Source organism: Doryrhamphus excisus, unplaced genomic scaffold (assembly GCF_037039965.1).
Source record: "Doryrhamphus excisus strain RoL-2023G ecotype Guam unplaced genomic scaffold, RoL_Dexc_Guam_v1.1 HiC_scaffold_24, whole genome shotgun sequence".
In the NCBI taxonomy this organism is placed as follows: domain Eukaryota; kingdom Metazoa; phylum Chordata; class Actinopteri; order Syngnathiformes; family Syngnathidae; genus Doryrhamphus; species Doryrhamphus excisus.
In genome coordinates this window covers 2,045,166-2,058,741 of record NW_027621862.1, presented here as the reverse complement: position 1 = coordinate 2,058,741, position 13,576 = coordinate 2,045,166, and the positions used below count along the sequence as shown (strand labels likewise).

The window sequence follows — 13,576 nt, the reverse complement described above, 5'->3', positions numbered from 1 at the left end:
CTAAGCTACTACTAAGACCCTTGGCACTTTCTGGTTCGAACATTTCCGACTCACTCTATTTAAAAAAATGAATGACTTGATCACTACTTCATGGTTTACTATAGCATATTCAAAAAAAATGTTCTCCCATTCTGTGTAGAAGTGGTAAGTTTTTACTCTTAATTTGTTGTGCAGGTTGCATGGTGACCAAGTGGTTAGCACGCTGGCCTCACAGCTAGGAGACCCGAGTTCAATTCCACCCTCGGTGATCTCTGTGTGGAGTTTGCATGTTCCAGGCGTTCCAAAAACATGCTAGGTTAATTAGCTACTCCAAATTGTCCATAGGTATGAATGTGAGTGTGAATGGTTGTTTGACTATATGCGCCCTGTGATTGGCTGGCCACCAGTCTAGGGTGTACCCCGCCTCACTCTCGCCCGAAGACAGCTGGGATAGGCTCCAGAACCCCCCCAACCCCCCCGGCCCTCGTGAGGATAAGCGGTAGAAAATGAATGAAAAACATAGCTGGAATGAACATTTAGCACGCGGGCCACACAGCTAGGAGACCCGAGTTCGATTCCACCCTCGGCTATCTTTGTGTGGACTTTGTGGTAGAAAATGAATGAATGAATTTGTCGTGCTTTCTCAATCTGTTTGAAACCCCTTTCTTTAAATCGGAGGTTAAGTATTTATTTTGTTAGCATGCTATGCTTAAAGCGGCCGCCATCTTTTTTCTCCATGTAGTGATCCTGTAGCCCATGTGTAAGAGTTGTGCAACTTTAGGGTTGTTATTTCATGTTTACAGGGCTTATGGTTGGAAAAAAATTCACTAACGAATGGTACTTTGCTGTCAATTAGAACAGTGATAAGTGAATTTCTGCAAAGAACGAGGGCCGACTGTAATCTGCAGCGAAATGTACTTAGTGACCGACTCCTCTGTGACATTTACAATAAAACCACAAAGGAAACTTTCAAGACGCGCTCGTCTTTCAAGTCCACTTCTTGCGCTTTTCGAGAACATTTGATGGTCAAAAAAAAAATTGTCGTCTGTTGTCGCGCCGGCGTCCACTAATGGAGCGGTCTTGAAGACTGTTTGGAGAGCGTTTAATGAACACGGAAGATGCAGTCACAGCCATCATTGCCGCTGACAAGTACACCCTGTTAACGTCTGTGTTTGGTAGATAATGCGACAAATTAAAACAAGCCCACCTAGCCCATCGGGAATTTACCATACGTTAAACAAGACAGCAATGAAAAGCCACCGCTAAGGTCTTTTTTTTTTTTTTTCGTCATCAGCAAATGTGCTGACAGCTCCAATCCCTTTCTTAACTCAAAGAATCACCAGTGAATGACATCAGGTTACTTTCTGCCCCCCCCCCCTGCTGTGTGGTTCCTTCCCATCTTACTTTGCCACCAATCCTTCAGAAGCTCAAAGAGGCAGACCTTCGCTACGTTATTGATTGGACACTCAATAAAAGGTCACGGGGGGGGGTGTTGGGTCCAGCTTTGTCCCCTGCGTCATCTCTGTACCTAAGGGATAAGCTCACAAACTAATCATTGCAGCTTATGAGCGGCTAGCAAATGTCAGAATAGCTTGCACTGGGATTTTTAGGAAATGTATTAATTAATTGAAACGGTTAATTAGGTCCCTGAGGCTCGGGCGCTAATTGAGAGCCGCGGAGCTGGCGAGGCAAGAAAGCCGAGAACACAACAAATAGACAAGCGCTGCGGAGAACTGTAAGCGCACACATAAAAATATGTGCAAATAACCCATAAATTAGCTGAGGGGGGGTAAAAAAAAACAAACAAACAACTGTTTAATTTCCTCTTCTTCTTGAGTCTAACTGTGACCTGCCAAATGTTCTCGCCGCTATTGATGTTTTTTCACGAGATGGAGAAATGTGGCACATAGCAACAAAGCATCTGTCTGCGCCCTTCATTCAGCATTCATTAAGTTTGTAGCAATTAGCCGCCGCTAAGCTTTTAGCGCGCCTCCCACTTTGCGGGGCTTCCGTGCCCTCGCCGTCGCCTAACTTTATCGCCCGCTAAAAGTCTCTCTACCTTACATAATTAGAGGATTCCTCCTCTGTTTCTTTTCTTCTTCTGAACGGCTGGAACCGAGCGGATGGGGCGGGGGCTCTGTATTTGCCCCCCCGCCCCACCACTACCACCACCACCATCCTGTGCCCCTTTTTACTTTTCTCGAGCGACACCTCGACAGCGCTTTTGTCAAGAAATCACACCAAGGTTGTCTGAAAGACTTGTGAGACATGGGTGGAGGTTGGATGGGGGCTGGGCGGATGTGTTGGTTTGGGGGGCACCAGAACATAGAACATTTACACTAGTGTCGACAATTACATCCCACCGTTCCAATTGGGGCCCAGACTCCAGTCAACGTTAAAGTTTTTTTTTTTTATCTGCTGACAAAGTCTTGTAACTTTTTGAATATTATAAATAGATCTATATTTGTATTTTTTTTAATTTAAAGTGTAACATCAGTGGCGTCATACTTTAAAAAGACGCGGGGTTTCTTAATTGGTAGCCTCGCTGCAGGATTTGATTTTTTTCATTGTCATCTAGTCACGTCACGGTGACAGTAAACTTATTGAGTTTGTCTATTTGAACCAGCATCACAAGTCGTTGGTTCGCTTTGGTGCTAGCGCGCCGCAGTTTGTTTCATGTGGAAAGTTTTATTACATTTTTGTTGTTAAAAAAAAAGCTGTTTTTTTTCGTACTCTTAAAACAAATAGGTCGAGGTTTGTTACGGGAGGTAAAACTTTGCGAGATCTATCCGTTTTTTTATCTTATTGAAATACGATATTTCGACGTAAGGTAATTGTTGGAGTACATCGTAAGACTTTGGCGACTTTTTCAAATATTTGCATTATTGTAATCTTGGCGGTGAATTGAAAGCATAATCAAGCACAAAACATTGTTGGGTTTTTTTTTCCTGAAAAAAAAACACACCCGCGACCCTAGTGAGGATAAGCGGCATAGAAAATTAATAGATGACGAATATTTTAGATAAAAAAACACAATATAGATCATTGGGAGACGCGTAAAAGTTTATACTAATGGTACCAGGTATTACTTTGGGTTGTTTTGTTGCCTGTTTTGTCGCCTGTGATTGGCTGGCCACCAGTCCAGGGTGTACCCCGACTCTCACTTGAAGACAGCTGGGATAGGCTCCAGCACCCCCGCGACCCTCGCGGAACAAAATGAATGAATTAAATGAACAAATGTTTATAATTGCCTGTGATTGGTTGGCGACCAGTCCAGGGTGTACCCCGACTCTCACTTGAAGACAGCTGGGATAGGCTCCAGCACCCCCGCGACCCTTGCGAAGATAAGCAGTAGAAAATGAATGAATGACGTGAATGAATGTTTATAATCGCCTGTGATTGGCTGGCGACCAGTCCAGGGTGTGGCCCTGACTCTCACCCGAAGACAACTGGGATAGGCTCCAGCATGCCCCGCAACGCTCGCAGTACAAAATGAATGAATGAAATGAACAAATGTTTATAATCGCCTATGATTGGCTGGCGACCAGTCCAGGGTGTGGCCCCGACTCTCACCCGAAGACAACTGGGATAGGCTCCAGCATGCCCCGCAACGCTCGCAGTACAAAATGAATGAATGAAATGAACAAATGTTTATAATCGCCTATGATTGGCTGGCGACCAGTCCAGGGTGTACCCCGACTCTCACCCAAAGACAACTGGGATAGGCTCCAGCATGCCCCGCGACCCACGTGGTACAAAATGAATGAATTAAATGAACAAATGTTCATAATTGCCTGTGATTGGCTGGCCACCAGTCCAGGGTGTGCCCCAACTCTCGCCCGAAGACAGCTGGGATAGGCTCCAGCATGCCTACGACCCTTGCCATATAAAATGAATGAATTAAATGAACGAATGTTTATAATCGTCTGTGATTGGTTGGCAACCAGTCCAGGGTGTACCCCAACTCTCACCCGAAGACAGCTGGGATAGGCTCCAGCACCCCTGCGGTACAAACTGAATGAATAAAATTAATGATTGTTTATAATCGCCTGGGATTGGTTGGCGACCAGTCCAGGGTGTACCACAGCTCTCGCCCAAACACAGCTGGGATAGGCTCCAGCACCCCGCGACCCTTGTGATAGGAGTAGCAGTTTGTCTATTGGCACATATAGACAAACAACCATTCACACTACATCCAATGATATTTCATTGTAAATCATATTATTTCCTTTGATATACTTCCGTGCCCAATATGGGGTGGCCACCAGTCACAGGATGAATGACCCCACTAGCTGGACTTCTTATGACATTATTAGTACCCGTTGTTGCAAATGACCCCCCAACAGCCACCCCCCTATTTCTTTAACATGCACACTCAGCCTTTGACCTGCATTCTGTCTCTCTCTCTGCAGGGAGCGTCTGCTTGCACTCCGACCGGTAGCGAGGGCGGGGGGAGATGGGATGCCGGGGGTCAGATGTTATTTAGCGGAAATGGAAAAGTGCTTGATGTGCTGCTGCCGCATTGATTGTAATAGAATTTCATATGCAAAAGTAATATTTTGAAATCATAGAGAAGATAAAAAAGCTAATATTGATTTCAATTATGACCAAATGTGGCCCGCAGGACACTAGTTTGAGGCCCCCCGCCTTGTTAGTGCGGCCTGCGCAAGTTTGATATGGATGCTGTATGGTATCATGTACCCAGAAAAAATTATTACGTTTGATTAATGTTCATGTTAAAGGTTAAATAACTGTTAATAGTTATCCTCCCTATCCGTGTGGAAGTGGTAAGTTTTTGGCTATTTAAGTTGAAAGGAAATAACTTGAAGGCTACCGTTTAGGTCGCTAGCTCTCTAGTTTGCGAGTTAGCATGTGTCTCAAGACCCTGCAGTTGCGCAATATGTTGTAAATAAAAAGTATAAATGTGACTATAGTCGTGTTTTGTCATGTCTACAGGGCTCTAATAATGCTTTGTTCATTTTAATATGAAAAAAATAATTTGTCTACCCACCAACTATATGTGGTTTCTTAAGTTTTTATTATTTGCAGTTTTATTATTATTATTATATTTATTTATTACTGATTGATTTTCTTTATTCTTGATTTGTTTATTTATTTTTCATCTTATTTTGTGTAGAAAAATAAAAATTAAGATATTTGAGAACAGTGGAATGTTTTATCAGAGCTTTTATTGTAGAAAATCGGAACCAAAGCACTGAAAAAGTTTGTATATTTTTCTGTTTTTAATAATTTTTTTTTTTTTTTTTTTTTGGAAAACCTGATGCAGCCCAGCCTCGCCCAGACCCTAGCTCCAGTGGCCCCCAGGTAAATTGAGTTTGAGACCCCTGACCTAAAAGGTCACCTTACTGAAATAATTCTTATACTGAAAGACTTCATAACTTCATAAACATGCTCACAAAAACTTCTTGCAATACAAATTGTTTGTGTCCTTTTGACTCTGCTTTTCTGTTCCAGCTAATGAAATCAACGCCCTTCTGTCCCAGTCCCCCCCCGCAGAAGGGCCTCCTGATCGATTGCCGCTCGTTATCGACACGACACCTGCCGAGAGGTGAGATTTAAGCCATCGAAAGCCGATGTGGCACATCAAAAAGGAAAACAAAAAAAATGGTGCGTCGGCCCCCTTTCATGTTTGTCAACACTATCGATTTGCATAATAACCTTAAAAACCAGCGCTGACGGATTAGACAAGGGCAAACCTGCTTCAGCATTTGTCACCACGCTGGCGGGCCCCGCGTCTAATTAGAGACAAGTCAGGCCCGGGCTGTGATCGCCTGCAGGAACAGACTGTGATCGCCTTGACAGACCACACCTTTTGGCTCGCCGTTGCTAATGAAAGCCCCCTTTTTTTTTTCCTCCTTTTCCAATTTGAAATAAATAAATAAATATAGAAACACAACCCCAGACGTCTCGGCAGACAAAAGCGCTGAGGTGCCACTTTTGCACAAATGCAAATTATTGCTGAGTGTCACAATCATTTATTCATGATTGGTGGGTTCTTACCTGAACCAAGGAGGTGCGCTTGTTTTCCTATCAGGAGTCACAAGGAAACAAAAAAAAAAAAAATACTCAGGTGTGTAACTTTGTGCCTAATGCCCATTAACTAACACTAATTAATTAACACACCTTATTTATGTTTTTAAGAATTGGAATTAAAAAGCTATTTTCAACAAGCGGGGCAGTGCCCCTCCAGCAGAGGGTGCTGTTGTGAAAAAAGCTGGAAAACTACAGGGTAAAAAATTCTGAACTGTATTTTTTCAATAAAAAAAAAAACAAAATACTGTGTTTAATATTACATCAAATTTGGAGATGCTTTCTCTTATTAATAACGAGCTCATTTACATGAAAAAGCTAATTTTCTCGCAGCAAAAATTCTTTCTTTAGTAACTAAGTTAAATTTTAAGCTTTATTTTTTTTAATCCAACAAAGAAACAAATTCCACTTTGCTTCAAATTTCTTTCCTTCATTCAATCCCGTTTTTCAAAAAGATTAATTAATCATGAATTAATAAATCATGCTGTTTTGTGGTTGAATACAACCTATTATTAGTCAACAATATGCATATTTAAGCAAATCTCACATACTTTTTGCCTTAATTAAACATTTCCATGCCTTAAAATTGGTTAAATGAACTAAAATACAAATATAAGGCATTGAAAAGACAATGTGTAGTACTCTACACTGGCCACTTGGTGTCAGTAATATTACTGTAATATTCGGTGAGACACAGGAGCATTAGCCTGATCGTCGGAACAACCGGCTAATCCCTAACATGGGCTCCTTTTGCAGCACTAATCCATGCAAAGCTAACACTCAAAATTACAGCTTCCTGTCCACCCCGTCACCCCACTTCCTGTCACGGAAACACATTTAGAGCAACACACACAACATGAGTCTTATGTCTTTTTTTGTTATTATGTCCACTATATTGGTTAATAGGAGTGGGAAGGTGACTATAGGGGTGTTATTTCATGTCTAGAGGGCTCTTATAAGTAAAAAATAATAATTTAGAAGGTCGCAAACAGGTTTTCTATGCTGTTTTTTTTTATAAATGAGGAATCCTACTTCTCAGAAATTCACTTATCACTGTAGCCAATCAATTGTGATAAATGAGGGATGTTTTTTAACTGGAAAACTTTGTGAATTTTCCTAAATTCGTTCCGAAATGCTGCCTCCAAGGGACAGAAATTTCTTCATTTGTTCGCCAACCCCCCCCCCGAATTTGAAATACTATAGAAACTGTTATTTTGTTATACAAAAAAACGAATATATATCTGTACTGGACAGACTGAACTTGAAACTGAAACCAAGAAAACGCAACAAAATGGTTGAGTGGTTAGCGCGCAGGCCTCACAGCTAGGAGACCCGAGTTCAATTCCACCCTGGGGCATCTCTATGTGGAGTTTGAATGTTCTCCCCGTATATGTGTGGGTTCTCTCCGGGTACTCCGGTTTCCTCCCACATTCCAAAAACATTCCAAATTGTCCATAGGTATGAATGTGAGTGTGAATGGTTGTTTGACGATTGGCTGGCCACTCGTGAGGATAAGCGGTAGAAAATGAAAAATTGTATTTTGTTGATAAATGACAAAAAAAGCTATGTCGTTCATGTTGGATCAAAATATTAATTGTTTGTAATCGGTTTATAATTTTACTAATTTTACTATTAAAGAGTGTTCCTACCCCCTTATGTTTTATAATAAATAATTCCATTAACTATTTGTTGTTTGTGTTTACTATGTTGTACAGAGAAGAGAAATTGGTAGGCATTTTGACACACAAGATGTCAACTCCCACTTGTGGACATTGTTGTTTTTTTTTTTGTTTTTTTTACACCATCCCCGCATCAAGAATATCCCTGTGAGGAATGCAAAAAGATTAAAAAAACAAGAGTTTACGGTAAAATAAAGGGCTTGGTGGTGTTGTGTGTGACAAGCCTTTAAATCTAGGACAGTCATCCCAAAGAGGAATGATACACACGCTCACTGAGCAAAGAGTTTTTAAGTGAGCTTGCGGGGAGAGATGGAGACGGGAGGCCATTAGTTGCATTGTGCGCTCACACTCCCGTTTTCACGTTTGAACCGTGTTTTTTTTTTTTTTTCTCTTCTGTGGACTCACAGATTGCTGGTGTCACAGCATATTTGTAGCGAGTGTTTCATGCAATAACACACTTGTTTTTTCTGCTTCTTTTTAGGCCTGAAAATATCCCAGCAAGACACCTTTGAATGGAGGGAATGAAAAGGTTGGCCTTTGATGGGGAAGACATCTCCAGGTACATTTTAGGCTCTTGACAGTTCAGTTTAGCTCCATACTGTATGACACGGATGAGAAGTGGATGTGTAGGCAGGATGGATATATTATTATTATTATAGGTAAAATACAATTAATAATAAAAAAAAATAGTCATTTGGTTTTAAATAATCAAACAATTTAAATGTAATAATATACAGCAGGGGTCTCAAACTCAATTTACTTGGGGGCCACTGGAGCTAGGGTCTGGGCGAGGCTGGGCCGCATCAGGTTTTCCAAAAAAAAACAAACAAAAAAAAAAGAATAAACTTTGCTTTGGTTTCGATTTTCTACAATAAAACATTCCATTGTTCTCAAATATCTTACTTTTTATTTTTCTACACAAAATAAAATGAAAAATAAATAAATCAAGAATAAACAAAATCAGTCAATCAGTAATAAATAAATAAATAAAATAATAATAACAAAACGGCAAATAATAAAAACTTAAGAAACCACATATAGTTGGTGGGTAGACAAATTATTTTTTTCAGATTAAAATGAACAAAGCATTATTAGAGCCCTGTAGACATGACAAAACACGACTATAGTCACATTTATACTCTTTTTATTTACAACATATTGCGCAACTGCAGGGTCTTGAGACACATGCTAACTCGCAAACTAAGAGCGCTAGCGACCTAAACGGTAGCCTTCGAGTTATTTCCTTTCAACTTAAATAGCCAAAAACTTACCACTTCCACACGGATAGGGAGGATAACTATTAACAGTTATTTAACCTTTAACATGAACATTAATCAAACGTAATAATTTTTTTCTGGGTACATGATACCATACAGCATCCAAAATAGCCAAAGACTTACCACTTCCACACGGATAGGGAGGATAACTATTAACAGTTATTTAACCTTTAACATGAACATGAATCAAACGTAATAATTTTTTTCTGGGTACATGATACCATACAGCATCCATATAAACTTTCATATCAAGGCGGGGGGGCCTCAAACTAGTGTCCTGCGGGTCACATTTGGCCCGCGGGCCGCATGTTTGAGACCCCTGATATACAGTATATATATTTATAAATTACATATTCAAATACTTCCACTCAGAAAAAATATACCCTTAATGTTTGGACAATAGTGCTGTTATTAAATTAATTAAAGTTAATTAATTGAATTAAAACGTATTTGGGACTGAGCAACTAATCGTCCATAATGAATCTATGAATATACTGATTATAAGTATATTTGTGCTGTCTTCCGAAGTATTTTGATCGCCACAAAAAAAAAAGTATCATTGATCCGTTAATTTGGTACCCGTCACAACCTAGAACCAAAACCCCCCCTCCATCATAATCCGTATAATAATTCATTTAGATCTTCAATTGTTGATTCCGTGACCGTTTTCCCACCGTGGATTATCCTCCATCGCTCTCTAAGTCACACACAATCTTGTTGACAAGAAATAGCTTCGACGGGGACGGGGACGGGGACGGCCTGACTGGGGGTGAGAACACGTTTATCAGCGGTCCAGATAAACACCCATATGCCCCCCCCCCCCCCCCCCCCCCCTCTTCCTCTGGAACCGATGGGAAGGCAGCAGAGCCGCTGGGTAAAATAGAAAGATGCTATCTGGGTCCTCGCCTTGAGCCTCTAAACGGGTCCGCTGAAGTCTTTCTGCGACGAGAGCTCAGACCTGATCGTCACTAGACGCCGTTTATACTCGGAGGAGAAGCTGGATTCTAAGGGTGCTGGCTGGGCCTCCTGCAGGAGGCGCATAGGACTGTAGACTGAGTGGGAAAACACTTCAAATGTCCACTTTTTAATCGGCAGGAGTCAGACATTGCATCTATGGTTTTACATTGACCTTCTTAATAATCAATAATAATCCAGAGAGGAAGATTAATATTGATTTGACATCAAACTGCTTTATTTGAAAGGAATTTAGTGCATAACCGTCATATGTAATTTACCATTGACCTTGACTGTATCATTATGTGCCGCTATATTAGGTACACATCCAAATCTGCCTATTACAAGATAATTCATATATTCATATTTAACAATATGTTTATTATTGTGTTTACAGGGGTGATGGTGCCGCATAGAAGCATTAGGGCTAATAATAGAAAGAAAGGGAGAAAATCATATTAGAATTCCTTCAACAAAAGGTTGTGAGAAGTTACTTTAAGAGAAAAAAAACTAATACTGTGAGGAAAATATTACAAAATTATTATAATTATTATTAACTTTATTAATATTACAAAAAATACAATGAGAATCAGAGCAGATTCTAATTTTTCTACCCTCAACAAGGAACCCAAATACTAAATATTCAATTTTAAATACGACTACTGCCACAAATAATAATAATAATAATAATAATAATAATAATAATACGTTATAATGTTATGAAAAGTGATAAGTCATATTTTCACAATGAAAAAGTAGTATTACATGAATAAAACTGCGATGTTAAAGTGTTTTAAATAAAGTCACCATATTACCGGGAAATACTCCCAAAATTACAATAATGCCATAATGTCATAATTTCATAAAAAAATACAAAAATAAAATTCTGAAGATATAGTATAGTAAAAGTCACAATATAACAAGAATAAACCTGTATTTTTATACTAAGAGCAAATATTTTGACCCTAAACAAGGCCATTTTTTAAAAAAATATGAATATAAAAAATGCTAATACTACTAGGATGACTACTAATACTTCTAAAAATAATAATAAAAAATTAAACTGTGCAACAACATAAAAAAAAGTGACATTAATGTAACTTTGTGAAGCATGTCCAAAAAATATATATGCTAAAAAAGAACATTATCATGATGATGAAATGATGATTATATTTGCCACCTTAGTATAGTCTTGTATTATAATACAGTATACTGTACAGTTGTACTACTCGTAGTAGCAGGCTACTTTTATGTGTGTCTTATGGAGGTTATTTTGGTAGAAAGGGTCCACATAAAATATTCCTCTTCTGGAACCAACAGACGCAAAACAAGGGGGTTGCAAGAAGGGCTGTCATTGCACACGATGACAGATGTTTCCTTTTTTTTTTTTTTTTTAATTCTTTTTTTTTTTTTTCACCTTAAAAAACTAGACGGATGGAAGTATGGAGCTATATTTGTCAGTAATGAGCAAAGTCTTTATTATTATACGCAGTGCGGGCTAAAGGATGTTTAATGATGACATTTTTTTTTTTTAGAAGGAAAACACTCTCCGGAGTCCAATGCGCAGCTTAAGTCAAGCTATAGGCCTTTGCTATTCAATTATGCAAATGATGCTCGCCTTGTGCTGGCCGTCACTTTAATGACGACGTGGGAAACGCACACACACACACACACACACACAGTATATTTATATACAGTGCTTGTCTTTAACAGCTAAAGAAATTAATTGTCTTGGTCATTAAAAGAAGTATCAGCTGTCTCTCTCTCTCTTTTTCTCTCTCTCTCACACACACACACATAAAAAGAAGAAAAAAGAAAAAAGATTGCATTGTTTGCCCAAAGAATCTCCTCAAAATCGAATCTTTTTGTTGTTTTTGATATGGAAAGCATCCTCTACAATAGAAGCGCTTTGACAAAGTTCTCCACTCCAACCACCAGGTGGCAGAAGAGCACAACAAACACCACTTCAACTTGCCACAAGAAGAGTTGCTTCATAAATAACAACATGATTACGCTCATAACATCAACTACTATACATATGTTGTACTTAGTAGTAATGGAACTCAGTTTTTAATTTATGTAACAATATCAATTGATCCATTTTTTATGATTCTTATCCTCACTAGGGTCGTGTATATGCTGGAGCCTAACCCAGCTGACTTCGGGGCGAGAGGCGGGGTACACCCTGGACTGGCCGCCACACAGATGCCTATCAAGATCTCCTGACTGTGTGGTCAGCATTTTATGATCTATTGTTATTATGGTAATATTATTATAGTATTGAATGGCACTGCATCATAATATCAAGCTTTTTTCTAATATTTTGACCCAAAGTAAAGTTAACTCAACTTCTTTAAGTTAACCGAAATATTACAAACACTCCTTTCAACCATCTTTCGATAAATGACGTACACGTTTTTGGGATGTGCAAGGAAATCGGACCTACATGGAGAACATGGAAACTCTACATAGATGCCCAAGCGGGGAATCGAACCAAGATCTTCCTGACTGTGTGCCATTATGAAAATATTTTAAATAAATAACTTAATAATAACAAATACATGCATAAAATAAATTAAATGGATGCTAAGAATATCCTGATAGAAAAGTAGTAGAAAAATAGGTCGAAAAAAAAATCACATATTAAAAATTCAAAAAATTAATTTCATATTTTCATATTATATTTTCCAATATAATACAAATTCATTCATTCATTCATTTTCTACCGCTTTTTCCTCACAAAAAGGGGTCACGTGGGGTGCTGGAGCCTATCCCAGCTGTCTTCTTCAGGCGAGAGGCGGGGTACACCCTGGACTGGTGGCCAGCCAGCCAATCACAGAGCACATATAGACAAACAACCATTCACACTCACATTCATACCTATGGACAATTTGGAGTCGCTAATTAACCTAGCATGTTTTTGGAATGTGGGAAAACCCACATGGAGAACATGGAAACGCCACACAGAGATGCCTAAGCGGGGAATCGAACCCTGGTCTTCCTGACTGTGTGCCATTATAAAAACATTTTATATAAATAACTTCATTCATTCATTCATTCATTCATTTATTTTCTACCGCTTTTTCCTCACGAGGGTCGCGGAGGTGGGGTGCTGGAGCCTATCCCAGCTGTCTTCTTCAGGCGAGAGGCGGGGTACACCCTGGACTGGTGGCCAGCCAATCACAGGGCACATATAGACAAACAACCATTCACACTCAAATTCATACCTATGGACAATTTGGAGTCGCTAATTAACCTAGCATGTTTTTGGAATGTGGGAGAACCCACATGGAGAACATGGAAACGCCACACAGAGATGCCTAAGCGGGGAATCGAACCCTGGTCTTCCTGACTGTGTGCCATTATAAAAACATTTTATATAAACATAATAAATAAAAGGGATGCTACTAATGTCCTGATAAAAGTAGTAGAAAAATAGGTTAAAAAAATCCAGAAAATGTAATATTTTCCAATATAATACAAATTATTATGCAATATTTATGCTGAAAATTAATTACAACATACTTTAAGCAAATAACTATAACTATTATTGAATCAGAGACAAAACATTGATTGGCGCATGAGTCAACGGGACGCTCAGATGTGTACCGAATGTGAAAATATGACTAAATACTA

General features: G+C 39.2%; 1 protein-coding gene and 1 long non-coding RNA gene across 3 annotated transcripts in view; one reads left to right on the top strand and one right to left on the bottom strand.

The window, feature by feature from the left end:
• The window catches only part of crygmxl2 (crystallin, gamma MX, like 2), a 55,630-nt gene that overhangs the window by 23,126 nt on the left and 18,928 nt on the right, over nt 1–13,576 (bottom strand). The window lies entirely within an intron of this gene.
• On the top strand, nt 5,485–12,260 carry LOC131109292 (uncharacterized). Its single transcript, XR_013625750.1, has 3 exons — nt 5,485–5,548; nt 8,191–8,238; nt 12,067–12,260. It is a non-coding gene; the product is annotated as an uncharacterized LOC131109292 (long non-coding RNA).